This window comes from Alexandromys fortis, unplaced genomic scaffold (genome assembly GCF_014885135.2).
Source record: "Alexandromys fortis isolate MF-2015 unplaced genomic scaffold, M_Fortis_MF-2015_v1.1 scaffold_3, whole genome shotgun sequence".
Lineage (NCBI taxonomy): Eukaryota > Metazoa > Chordata > Mammalia > Rodentia > Cricetidae > Alexandromys > Alexandromys fortis.
In genome coordinates, this window is record NW_026067909.1 from 15,125,917 (window position 1) to 15,136,893 (window position 10,977).

The following is a 10,977-nucleotide window of genomic DNA, read 5'->3' on the forward strand; positions in this document are numbered from 1 at the left end:
GTTGCTTATTTGAAGCCCCAAGTTCTGTTCTCTGCACTACAAAACAAGGAGATTAGTGTGTTCTTTCTCTCAGGAACGAGAAGGCAGAGTTGATGAGGTCCATAGAATGGATACTAAGGCTTGGGTACACTACTTGTCTTTCCTTAGGAGTCTATCTTTTGGGGCATTTCTTCTTTAAAGAGGGGATCCTGTGGGAGAGATTAGGTCACAGGGAAGCTTACATCTAGATACAGGGACACCTTCAGGTCTCCTTACTAAGTGGGTGTGTTTTGTTTTTGATACTGGATTCCTTGGCTGGCCTGGAACTGGCTATGCACACCAGGCTGGCCACAAACTCAAAGGTCTGCCTGCCTCTGGCATAAATACAAAGCAAGAGCTGGCTCACTGAGCGCCACCCAAGCTTCTGACGAACTTCTGAAGCTGTGCTGTGACAGGGGTAACTGGCTATGCATAGCCTCAGACTTCCATGGGAAATAAAGTTCCAACAGATGCCTGCCTGAGAAGTCCTTGGGAAACCCTTGGCCTCCTGTTTTGCCCATTCTCCAGAACATCAAGGGTTCTCTCAGAAGAGAAGCAGAGTTGGCAGGTGAGGTGAAATTTGCGTTTGCCATGGATCATATGCTGGATGCTGCATTTTGTTGGCTGGATACTGAACATTTAGTTCAGCAAATTTGTCACACAAGATTAATAAATAGACCTTGCCTACTACATATGTATCCCTAAGTATAGCCTGTTCGGTCTATACAATGCTACTCGTATTATGTTTTCAGGGATGACCATTGACATTGGCTCACTGATGCGCTCTTCCCTAGAGAAGGCTGTTTTCCCCTCAGCATTCCTTAGCTGTCTTTGTGAAAGGTTGAGGCATTGTGAGCGTTCCCTCATCCACCTCGGTATTTCTGTTGTGTCGCCCTTGTTCGCCCATGTTTAGGCAATCATGTTGGCAAGACTTTGGGGATACAGCTCCTGAGGTGACTAGAAGACATACTCTCACTGTAAACTTTCTGATCCTCTGTCTGATCTTATTGTCTCTGACAATATTTTCAACCCCGCTTCTGAAATGTTCCCTGAGCCTTAGGTTGGGGTGTGTTTTGTAGATGTGTCCATTGGGACTGGGCTCCAAACCCCTACATTTTGGTTGGTTGTGTTTTCTGTATTGGTTTTTCTCTGTTGCAAAGGGAAGTTTCCTTGTTCAGGGTGAGGATTACACTTATCTGTGGGTATAAGGATGGATGCTTAAATTATTGTTAGGGATTATGCTGGTTTAGCAAAGCAGTAGTTGTAAGTCCTATTGCTACACCATGACTTCACTAGCCCTGAGCAGTTGGCTAAGTTTCCAGTGCCCGGCATTGTTTCCCATTTGTTGAGTGGGTCTTACGTCCAGTTAAAGAGCCATTGGTTACCACCAATATGTGTACCGCTATTGCACCCTTAGGCCTTGCTGGTTGTTGATGTTGTTCATAGGTGTCCTAGCTGGGTAGGACTGGAGTTCTGATTCCAGCACCCACATGATTTAGGAATCAAATGGGAAATCTAGCAGTCTGTAACCTTAGCGCTGAGTTGGGGGGGGGGGGACAGAGACAGCAGGATTGTTGAGGCTTGCTGGCTTCCAGCTGTGACAAGAAGGTTTATGAGACCCAGGTTTAGGAGAGACCCGCCTCAAAAGAAGAGTAAAGAATGATAGAGGGGAAAACATGATACCCTCATCTGGACTTCATATGTGCAGTGTGGTGTACCCAAACGTATATGTGCATACTCATACAATTAAAATTCATACATTTTAAAAAACATATATTATTTATTATGCAGTGCTCTGCCTATATTCTGCCTGCAGGCCAGAAGAGGGCACCAGGTCTCATTACAGATGGTTGTGAGCCACCATGTAGTTGCTGGGAATTGAACTCAGGACCTCTGGAAGCAGTCAGCGCTCTTAACCTCTGAGCCATCTCTCCAGCCCTAAAATTCATACATTTTTAAAGATAAGTGGATGGAGCTTACAACAATCTGTAACTGTAGTCCCATGGGACCTGATGCCCTCTTCTGGTGTGCAGATGTGCATGCAGACAAAACATACACATATAATACATAAGTAACTAACTTTGTTTTGTTCTTTGAGACAGGATATCTCTGTATAACAGCTCAGACTATCCTGGAATTTGCTTTGTAGACCAGGCTGGCCTAGAACTCACAGAGATCTGCCTGCGTCTGCCTCCTGAGTGCTGGGAGTAAAGGTGTGTGCCACCACCTTCTGGCAAGTAAGTAAAATTTTAAAAATAAAGTAGAGAGTGAAAAAAACACCCAGTGATGAGCTCTAGTCTCCACACACACAACCACACACATGCACTCGTACACAAATATGTATGCATACGAGAGAGAGAGAGAGAGAGAGAGAGAGAGAGAGAGAGAGAGAGAGAGAAGGAAAAAGTGAAAAGAAAACACCGGGATTAAAGATGTGGAGGCTAGTGGTTAAGAGCACTGACTGCTCTTCCAGAGGACCCGGTTTCAATTCCCAGCACCGACATGGCAGCTCACAGCTGTCTGTGACTCCACTATCTAACACCCTCACACAGACATAAATGCAGCAAATACCAATGCACATAAACTAAAAATAAATTTAAAAAAAAGTTTAAAAATGTGGAGGCTTTTTTCTACTTTTAACTTAGCAATTATTTAGACTCTTTTTCAGTGACCTTTCTCTAATAATTTGTGTATATTTGTGTCTGTCTGTATGAAGGTCAGAGAACAACCTTGAGTGTTGTTCTTTAGTAGATTTCCATCTTGTTTTTTAAATTTTTTTTATATTTTTTACTTTTAATTGTGTGCATATATGGGAGTGTAGCGAGCTGCGTGGTGTCACACCTGATGGAGATGTATAATCAACTCCTGGGATGGCTAAGGCCTGACCTATGCTATGATCATGCAATGATTATCAGCTGCCTGCATATGCGTGAACCTATGGGCAGTGCCCACCTGGCAGTTCGGGGTTGGCAGCCCATGCCTACTTAAGGGCTGGGAGAGGTTTGCCCGGAGAGAGAGGATAAAGAGAGGGTAAAGAGAGAGGGTAGAAGGAGGGTAGAGAGAGAGGTCAAATGAAAGAGAGAGGGGAAGAGAGAAAGTGAATAAGGTCCTGAAATAAACTGCAGTGAGAAGAGCTCTGGTGGTCGCGTCATTCCTTGCGGGACGAGGGTGGACGCGACATGGGAGAACTGTATGTGAATATTAAGTGCTGGCCTATGGAGGCCAGAAGAGGGTGTGTGATGCCCTGGAGCTGAAGTTACAGGTGGTTGTGAGCCTCCTCACAATTTGCTGAAAGCCAAATTCAGGTCCTCTGGAAAAAAATAAAGACTGGACTGTAAGAAAGCCTGTAGAACGTTTTCTTAATTAGTGATTGCTGGGGAAGGCCAAGCCCATTGTGGGTGGGGCCATCCTGGGCTGTTGATCCTGGGTTCTATAAGAAAGCTGAACAAGCCAGGAGGAGCAAGTCAGTAAGCAGCACCCCGCTATTGCCTCTGCATCAGTTCCTGCCTCCAGGTTCCAGCCCTGTTTGAGTTCCTTTCTCAGCTTCCTTCAGTGATGGACTATGATGTTGGAGTGTAAGACAAATAAACCCTTTCCTCTCTAACTTGCTTTTGGTCATGGTGTTTCATTATAGCAATAGAAACGCTAAGTAGGATACCATCTCTTTGTTTTTTGGTTTGGGAATTTTTGTTGTTTGTGTTTGTTTTGTTTGTTTGTTTTTGGATTGGTTTGTTTTGAGTTTTGAGACAGGGTCTTGTTATGTGCCCCGGGCTGTCCAGAAACTTGGGATTCTCCACTGGCAGCCTGTTGAGTACTACCACGCTCAGAAGAATAGGTGTGCACTACCACACTCAGTAGAATAGGTGTGCACTGCCACGCTCAGTAGAATAAACCCGAAATTCCTCATCACAGTCTAGATGTGCTAGGCAATCTTCTCTCCAGTCACTCTTCTCTTGCTTTCCTCAAGTCCCAGAACCTCATTTTTAGTTCTTAGGCAAGTCAAACACTTTTTTTATTCTGATGTCCTTACACATGCTTCCTTTGGGCTTGGACTGTTTTTTTTTTTTGTTTGTTTGTTTGTTTTTTGTTCTCGTCTTTGAGGTGTTAGCTCAGTGTCACTCCCACAGAAGATGGCAGTGTAAATTAGTGCCCAGTTATTCTGTCACAATACTTTATGGTTTAGGCCTTATCTTACCTTTTGCTGTGTTCAAAGTTTGAGTACAGCTGTCTGGCCCCAGGGATCTTCTTTGTTCAGTTTTCCCAGAACTGAGGTCAGCTCCTGCCTTGGGCAGGTATCATAAATATCTATCACAGGAGAAAAGTAAACGAGTCGAGCTAATGCGTAATTCAGCCTTTCTTTCCGATCGTGTGTGTGTGTGTGTGTGTGTGTGTGTGTGTGTGTGTGTGTACCATGGTGTGCACGAAGGTCAGAGGATAACTTACTGGAATCAACTCTCCACCACGTGAGACCTAGGGATCAAACTCAGGTTTTCAGGCCTGTCAGCTAGCACCTTTACCCACTGAGCCATCCTCTTAGTCCTTGAGTTCAGTCTTTCTGGCCCCAAGCTTAAGCTCTCCATGGTGGTTTGATGATAATGGCCCTCATGTATTCAAATGCTTAGTCCCCAGTTTGTGGACTCTTTAGAAGGATTAGGAGGTGTGGCCTTGTTAGAGGAGGTGTGTCACTGGATGTGGTAGTTTGAGTGCAACTGGCCCCTATAAGATCATAGGGAGGGGCACTATTAGGAGGTGTGGCTTTGTTTGATGGAGTGTGTCTCTGTGGGAGAGGGTTTTGAGGTCTCATATATGCTCAAGCCACACCCAGTGTTTCAGACCGCTTCCGCTTGCCTGTGAGTCAGGATGTAAGAACTCTTAGCTCCTTCTCCAGCACCATGTCGGCATGCATGCTGCCTTGCTTCCTGCCATGACAACAATGAACTGAACCTCTGAACTGTTAACTGCCACCCCAATTAAATGTTTTTCTTTATAAGAGTTACCATGGTCCTGGTGTCTCTTTACAGCAATAGAAACCCTAACTAAGATAGAAGTTTGCCACACCAACTCCAGTTGTGTGACATGACATATGTCATTATGCCGGACAGGAGCTATGTGTCCTATGGGACTAGGCTTCCTGGAGGTCAATGGCAGATGGCCCGGTATTGGCTGCCATTGAGGCATAGACGGGTTTCTTGATTAGCTGGCTATGTGGGATATGGGCTTTGCACAATCTCTTTTATAATAATGATATTCTATATATCTACAAAACAAGGATTATCTCTTCAGGACAGCTCTGGGATAGGGAAGCACAGTATGGGAATGTATAAGACTACAGCAGAACCCTTGTCATACACGGGGTGTATGATGAGCAAGGGAATAGATGGGTTAATGTTGATGGACAAAGTGTTATATTATACTTTGAATTTTATGGATAGGCATGCTAGATCCCGACACCCATGGTGTCTGCCGCATAAGAAGGCACAAAAAAGTGTATTTCAACAGGTGCAGAGAGCTGTCAGACATATTTTGCCACTAGAGGAGATAAAGAAAGGGTTAGAAAGAGGAGCTTGGGGGGTCATGAAAGCGATAATGAAACAGAACTTTCTATTCTTAGATAAGATGAAACCACTTGTCTGATGTTTACATTCCCAGGGACAAGAGTTCCTCTTCAAAGGATGTTTTATGTCTAACCCCTGTCCCTGATACTATGCTTTTCTTAGAAATCACTGATGTGACTAAAAGAAGCTTTCACACTGTGCCAGCTGATGACACATGACCTTCTGATTTGTTCCTTGTTATAATGAAAACATGAATTCAGTAAATCAGCAGCAGATTCCGACCACTCTCTGGTGTGTTGTGTCTGTCTGTCATCACTGACCTCTTGCCTTCCTGAGTACCAAGACCCTGCTTCTCCCACAGTCTAAGTGGCTCCACTGAGCCGGTCCATGGCAGAAGTTGGTACCAGGGACTGGGGTTTTGTTTTGATAGGTCGGACCATGTTTATGTTTGGAATAATATGGACTTGGGAGTTTGACTTAGGAAAGCACTGGAATGCTTTAAGAGCTACTTAATGGGCCAGACCAGTAGGAGCATGGAAATCAGTGCTGTTAAGAGCTATTTGAACTATGAGGGCCTAGCTCAAGAGGTTTCAGAGGAGCAGAATATTAATATATGGCCTAGAGATCATTCTTGTGATATTTTGGTAAAGAAATTGGCTGCCTTTTGCCCTTGTCTGAGTCTGCCTGAGACCAAAGTGAAAAGTTTTAGATTAATTATGCTGGCAGAGGAAATCTCAAAACAGCCGCATATAGACTCCGTCATGGGGTTTTTAGTGGTAACTCTAATGAAGGTTTATAATGAACAGGAGCAAACTGAGCAGAGTAAATTACAAAAAGTAAAATTTGAGGAGAAAAGGGGTACCAGGAAATGGAATGGAACTAAGTCCTATGTTCAAGAAGATAAACAGATTAAGAAAAGAATATAGGAAGTAGTGACCTCAGGGTGAGATCTCACTCAACTAAATTTCCAACCTGTGAAAAGGAATGAAAGCTTAGAGTTGGGTATAGTGGTGCATGCATTTAATCACAGCACTCCAGGGGCAGAGGTAGGCAAATCTCTGAGTTTGAGGCCAGGCTAGTCTACAGAGTGAGTTCCAGGACAGCCAGGCTTAAGGAGTGAGAGAAACAGAAAACTGGTGAAGTGTAATTGAAGGGTCTCTGAATTCAAGGTCAGTCTGGACTACAGATCCAGTTTCAGGACAGCCAAACTTAGGCAGTGAGGAAATCATCGAAAGCAGAAAGTTGGTGAAGATGTAACTGAATGAGAGGGCCATGTCGCAGCCCCAGTGAGCAGCAGAACCTGGCAGCTTTGGCCACATGGCTGTGGCATTAAGAAACGGGTTAGAACTTGCCTTCAAGTCTAAGGGAAGACTCTGAGACCAGGCATGATTCAGGGGTGTCCCTGAATGAAGGCCATTGTGTGAAGCTGTGAAGGTGAAGCCTGAATTGCCTTGGAGATCCCAGGATACTGGAGTTGCCATGGGATACCTGCCGAGGAGAGCTGGTAATAGGGGTGGAACCAGCCCAAGAGAGAGGTTTGTTGTAGTCAGCAAAGTTAAAAGGAATTGGAGATCTGAAGACTGTTCTGACACCCAACATGGAGAGGCAGAGTTTCGAGTTTTCCCAGCTGGTTTTTGGTTCTGCTTTGGTCCAGTATTTCCTTCCTTCTGTTTTGGATTGGTAATGTATGTTATATGCCATTACATGTAAGAAGTATGTGATCTTTTATTTTAAAGGAGATTGCAATTAAGAGGTTGCATGAATCTCAGAAGAGACTTTGAACTTCGGACATTCAAACATTGTTGAGGCTGTGATAGACTATAAGAACTTTTTTTTTTTTTTGTTTTTTGGTTTTTCAAGACAGGGTTTCTCTGTAGCTTTGGAGCCTGTCCTGGAACTCCCTTTGTAGACCAGGCTGGCCTCGAACTCCCAGAGATCCGCCTGCCTCTGCCTCCCGAGTGCTGGGATTAAAGGCGTGCGCCACCACTGCCCGGCCTATAAGAACTTTTGAAGTTGAACTAAACACATTTTTGCATTATGATATTGTTACAAGCTTATGGGGGCTAGCGAGTGGAATGTGGTAGTTTGAATGTAATAGACCTCCATAAACTCAGGGAATGGCATTATTAGGAGATTTGGATTTGTTGGAGTAGGTATGGCATTGTTGGAGGAAGTGTGTCACTGTGGAGGCAGGATTTGAGATCTCATATATGCTCAAGCCATGCCCAGTGTTTCAGACCACTTCCTGTTGCCTGCAAGTCAAGATGTAGGACTCTCAGTTGTCTTCAGCACCATGCATGCTTGCATGCCACCATGGTCCCTCCATGACGGTAATGGATTGTCTCTGAAGCTTAAGCCACCCAATTAAATGTTTTCCTTTATAAAAAAAAATCGCTGTGGTCATGGTGTCTCTTCACAGCAGTAGACATGGGCTTGACTGTGAGGTTTCTCTCTGCCTCTGTCTTGTGGATCAGATGTAAACTCTCAGCTGCTTCTCCAGCACCATGCCTACCTGCCTGCCTGATGTCACTCTTTGAGCAGTGATAATCATGACTTGTAACTCTGAGCTAGTCCCCAACTAAATACTTAATTTTATAAGTTTCCTTGGTCATGATATCTCCTTACATCATTAGAACAGTCACTAAGACACCTTCTCTCATGCACTGTGTCCCCATAACATCAGTTACTCTCAGATTCTGAAGTTCCCCACCCCAGGAGGGTTCAGTGTGTCAGTTCTAAGCCACAGGGGCCTCACCAGCCAGGGAAGGAGCAGCTACTTCTCCTTCCAGCAGGTGGCAACATTGCTTCTATTTTATTTTCCTCACCTCAGGATCGGGTGGTCAGGCTGAACCTCAGGGCGGGTTATAAGAAGAGTGGTGGCTCAAATCTGTAATCCTACCACCTGGGAGGCTGAGGCAGGGGGATTTGTAAAAAGTCCAAGGCCAACTTGGTCTACAAGAGCTAGTTCCAGGACAGGAACCAAAAGCTACGGAGAAACCCTGTCTCGAAAATTCAAAAAAAAAAAAAAAAAAGAGAGAGAGAGAGAGAGAGAAACCCTCTCTCAAAACACAGACAAGCAAACAAAAGACAAGGGGTACTGGGAAGTGGGGCATAATGTAAATACAGTAAGCATCTATAACTTTATTTTAAAACAACAACAAAACCAAGACAAATCAGTACTCAGGAAGCCAAGGTAGGTGGAACTTTATGAGTTCAAGGCCAGTCCGTCTATATAGCAAATTCCAGGGACTGTTACCACAAATAAAAAACTCAGAGGCAAAACAAACAAGAAATATACAACAAACAAAATATACACTATTGTCACCGGCTGCCAGGAGTTCCATTTCCTAAATACACCCTCATTTCTTAAATTTTTAGTTATTAGTTGTAATAGTATATATAGTGTTTGTAATGTGCGTGTGTGTACAGTGTTGTGCGATGTGTATGTAGTATGTGTACAGTGTGCATGTAAGTTTGTGTGTGTCTGTGTGTGTGCGTGCGCGCGTACAGCCTTGCATGTGTTCTGGAGTGCATTAGAAATCCAAGACAGTTTTCAGGGGTCAGTTGTCTCCTTCCATCATGGATTAAATGCAGATCATCATGTTTGGCACAAACACCTTTATCCATCTTGCCACCTCGCTGTCCCTGTGGTGAGGAGGGAACTAAGACAGGGTCCTCTTGGGGATGATAGTACAGCCTTTTTTTTTTTTTTTTTTTTTTTTTCCGAGACAGGGTTTCTCTGTAGCTTTGGAGCCTGTCCTGGAACTAGCTCTTATAGACGAGGCTGGCCTCGAACTCACAGAGATCCGACTGCCTCTGCCTCCCAAATGCTGGAATTAAAGGCGTGCGCCATCACTGCCTAGTGATAGTACAGCTTTTGACTCCACCGAATACTCATTAAAGGAGGGAAAGGGTGTCAGGTCCCTGTGAATATCTTCATTTCTGTGAGGGAAGGACTTTCTGAAGGGCCTGCCTCTGCAGCTGGGCTTTGGAATAAGAGGGGGCTAGGACTTTTGTGTTTCTTTCTTTCTTTTTTTGTTTGTTTTTTTTTTGTTTTTTTTTTTTTTTGTTTGTTTGTTTGTTTTCAAGACAGGGTTTCTCTGTAGCTTTGGAGCCTGTCCTGGAACTAGCTCTTATAGACGAGGCTGGCCTTGAACTCACAGAGATCCACCTGTCTCTGCCTCCCGAGTGCTGGGATTAAAGGCATGCGCCCAGCTGACTTTTGTGTTTCTGTGGAAAGATCGGAAGCCTGGAGTTGTCCTTTCCTTGAAGAAGAAGCTCTCTAAGTTTCCAGGTCACCCTTGTAGGTCAAAAAAACTAGAGTCAGCCAGGTGGTGGTGGCGCACGCCTTTAATTCCAGCACTTGGGAGGCAAAGGCAGGTGGATCTCTGTGAGTTCGAGACCAGCCTGGTCCACAGAGAAACCCTGTCTCGAAAAACCAAAAAAAAAAAAAAAAAAAAACCCAACTTGAGTCTTTGCTGCGCTTCTTGAGCTGGAAGAGACTTTTGTCTGGTCCTGACAGGGTCTTGTCGTTGCCCTCAGTGTATCTGTGAGAAGGTAGAAGCTTTAGGTCAGAGAGCGATATGAATCTGGGTCTTTCTACCTCCTAATTTTCCTTTGCCAGCCACTAACCATACCTATGGCTATTTTGCCTTTGAGTTTGGAGTTGAACACCCTATTATGACATTTTCTCCTCCACTGACACATTACAACTCTGCTCTACTTTGCAGACTTGGAGGGGGTCAAAGGAGAGGATTATTGGACTCCTGCTCCAACCAACACTGCCCTTCTTGGGGAGTCTGTTATGAGATGACCTAAGGTGGTGATTCACTGGCTTTTGGGGCTGAGAGAACAGCCAAGATGTTGCTCACCTGACCTCTCACTAACTGTGTGTTGGGGTGGGGAGGAGGCGCCTATCATCTAGTTGGTTTATCAGTGAAATGGAGTTCTATTGTAATGATTTAGATATTTGCTCACTGAGAAGCCCTATGCGAGGTTAGCATGCTACAGCTTCCGATTTAAAGATCTAAGGTTCCACAAGGAAATCAGTATCCTACCAGGTCAGGACGGAAAGACCAGAAACCCATATCCAGGACCGACGCCAAGCTGGGCCCTCTTGTCTATCCCCAGGCCCTTTGCTCTCCTGTGAACACTGAAAACCCAGAGCAGAGAGGACTCCAGTGTCTTCAGTGTAGCTTCTGCTTCGGACAAATGCTCAGTCTTCTAGCCCACTGTGGGCATGGAGAGTCAATGGAGAAATGAACAAGTTCATGAAGAGATCCCAGGACTGAGAGGAGAGTCAGCCCGTGTGTCCCTCCCCAGGACTCCCGTCCGGGCTCCTTGTGCTCTTTCCTCCCCACCCTTCCCTTTTCACAGAAGTGCAGGACACCAGAGGTACCAAAAA